The 2,952-nt window shown below is 45.2% G+C and overlaps 1 long non-coding RNA gene across 1 annotated transcript; it reads left to right on the top strand.

Moving 5' to 3' along the window:
* Positions 1-6: 6 nt before the first annotated feature.
* LOC127751398 (uncharacterized) lies at positions 7-2,935 on the top strand. The gene is made up of 6 exons (XR_008012110.1): positions 7-900; positions 996-1,177; positions 1,791-1,930; positions 2,019-2,256; positions 2,434-2,581; positions 2,696-2,935. It is a non-coding gene; the product is annotated as an uncharacterized LOC127751398 (long non-coding RNA).
* The last annotated feature ends 17 nt before the right edge of the window (positions 2,936-2,952 follow it).

Genomic DNA, 2,952 nt, shown 5'->3' with positions numbered 1-2,952 from the left:
GGCGGCGGCGGGCGGCGGGCGGCGGCGGTGGTGGAGTTCGCGTCCTCTTCATGGCCAGAACCAGATTGGTCGCGGTAAAAATTGAGATATTCAGTATTTACGATATAACCTTGGGGCACATTCAACTTCCTCAAAGCTGTCAAAAAGTTGGTGTATCCGACAGCGTGTGCAGTCTTGCGGGGGCGCACACAATCTGAAACCAAGTCCACTATGTTTGCTTGAGGGATTTTCACTCCGTCTACACGTAGAGCACCACTTTCGTCCCACTTGATAAAATTTTGCACGCGTGGCTCCGCGAGGAAGTCACAGAACGCACTGGCGAGATCTTTCGATTTCGTTGGAACTAAACTCAAAATCCGCCTCTTGACGACCTCCATATTGTTTTCCGACTGTCCTTCTTCTACTTTCTCGCTCGAACTTTCGCTGAGGATGGAGATGGGCTTCTTTTGCTCGTTCACAAAGTGTAGATACCGCTGTAGCGTTTCTTCGTACAAACGCCATTTATCGCTGTCTGCCGCTCTTTGAGATAATATTTTTGCCATGTCCGTGTCCAGCTCGGATGCGGCCTCGCCGCTGGTGCGCCCGATCGGAGGATCTTGAAGTCTCGCCAGGCTCTCGTGCGGTATAAGCACGAGCTTCTTCGTGTGCTCGAGTTGATTCATGGTTGCGACGCTCAGCTTCCGAAAATTAATTTACCGATGGCAGGGCCAATGATACTCAAAAGTAGGGGGATGAAAGGCCCCGCACCTCCACGTTGTACTATGAGCTGTTTCTTCTTTTTCCAAGACTCGCCGCGCCGCGCGATGTTTCTTAACAGATGTTTATACTTTGACAATTTTTGCTTTTCTGAGGGCGATAGACGAATATTACCGGCGAGGGTGTTGTCACACAACTCGCACAGTGAGTAAATGAGGGCCTTGTCCGCCTTTTCCAGAATGGCTTTCCGCGTAGCGGGATTCACTTTTCCTAATACTTTCAAAATCTCGTTGTGACAGGAAGCATGTGTACGTCGAGGCATCTTCACCGCTCGAGAGACGACGAAAGAATGATCTCATTTATGAATAAGATCGCTCTTATACTTCCCTTTCGGCACGTACACGACCGTCGGCTCATTCGGGAGGATGGCCGTCCGTAACCTCAAATGTTCCGCTTGGGTCACGTGGAAATCGAACAGAAGGTATGTATACCCTGCTTGCCTCGTAGCATCAGTCCATGCCTCTATGAGAGAGCGCCAGTGAAGCGGGTCTATTTGGATCACAAAACTTCGTACCTGCTGTAAGTCTCTTGCAGTCTTCATCAAAATTGTATAATGCGATTGTAGACTGATTTCCCTCATGTTTTTCGGGAAAATGCATTGCGAGAGCAGCCAGAAACTCAAATTACGATGATGTGAACCTTTGATAGCCAATTTTAAAAATTGGGGGTCTTTCAGTTGATCCATAAAATCATCACAAATCAATAATTTAGGACCCTCATTTGCGGGAAATTGATCCAAAGTCGGGGCGCCCTCCACAAACGTCACTTTTTTATCGCTGTCTGCTAATTCTTTGTAACTTGACTGCCATTCCATGTAATGCCAAATAACTTCGACAAACTTTACATTAAACATAACATCTCGAGCTTTGACTATTTTTATCATGAGGGTCGTTTTGCCTGACCCTGACCCCCCAACGAGCAAAGTATTCGCTGGATGCTGGAAGCGAATATCCATCTTTACGGGAAGACGGTTCAATCGCGAGTGTCGAGCTGAGCGCAAGTAAAGAGTATTTATTCGATGTTTTTTGTTATAGGTTATACCGTCTGCGCGAGAGTGTTTGTGCCAGTGTTCTTCCCTCCCCCTCCCCACAGCAGAAGTAGTGACGAGTTTCGTGAGAACGCCGCCAGAGGTCAGCACAATGCAGAGGCTGGTATGAGGAGATGAGAGGGCGAGGTAAGATTCACATTCATATTGTCAATTGTTTTTTATTGTGATTCTATATTGGTTTCTTTCAAACTATAAAATACATGTTTATTTACAGAAATTTCAAACGATGTCAATACAGAGGTGATTTCACATCGTATCCATTGCGTTCTCTGCTAAAATCTCATCCATAGCCAAGCAACAATCATAGTCGTCGCTATCGAGGAGCTGACCTTTAAAACCGTACGGAACAGTTTTATTTTCTACACGTCGTCTCTTCGTAAGGCACACACGCCAAGTCTTATGCGACGGTCTCGTAATGATACGAAATCGAGGCATTCTGGTGATCTGAGCAGGTATGTTGACAATTGTCCTGTCATACTCTCCCCTTATCATGGCTCTTAACCTCTCAAATGTTATTATGTCACTTGAAGAGGAATTAATTGATAGCCCCCTAACCTTTACAATAGTCTTGATATTATTCACATCCCCACCAACGGCCACCTTTAAAGCATAATTTTTTGCCCCTGCAGAGCAAAAGTGGGTGCAAAAGCTGCCTTCACCATAGTCCTCTTGCAACTGATCCGTCAAGTCACCAAGGAAATTTCCCAACTTCGGCTGTGGAAGGTTTTTTCTTGAGATGAAACAAATGGAATCTGCAAATCGACACAACAACAAGAGGTTAGTAGTGTAAAAAATAATCTCATACAATCAGGCATTTTTAATAAGAAACTTTTATTAATGAGTTAACTAACCTGTATCGTGATAAAGTGCTCTGTCTCCCACCATGTCTAGGTATTCCAGTAGGCAGAGACGGCCATGCATCGTTGTGAAACAAGCTGAAATAAGGCTGGTAGTCGGATAACTCTCATCCATATCTTCGTGATCATTGTATTTCACTTGGAGAACCTCGTCACCAAAGGGAGTGAGAGATGTGATTGAAATCGTTGAATCTTCCGTCAACCTGGCCAATTCAGAATAGTTCTTGACAAATTTTGTTTGTGGCCGTTGAGTCTTCTCTCCTAGTTTTCCCCCTGAAAGGTAAATAAACA

This window comes from Frankliniella occidentalis, unplaced genomic scaffold, assembly GCF_000697945.3.
Source record: "Frankliniella occidentalis isolate FOCC.00 unplaced genomic scaffold, Focc_3.1 Scaffold462, whole genome shotgun sequence".
Taxonomy (NCBI): domain Eukaryota; kingdom Metazoa; phylum Arthropoda; class Insecta; order Thysanoptera; family Thripidae; genus Frankliniella; species Frankliniella occidentalis.
The sequence above is the reverse complement of the archived record's forward strand: the minus strand, read 5'-3'. Positions and strand labels throughout refer to the sequence as shown.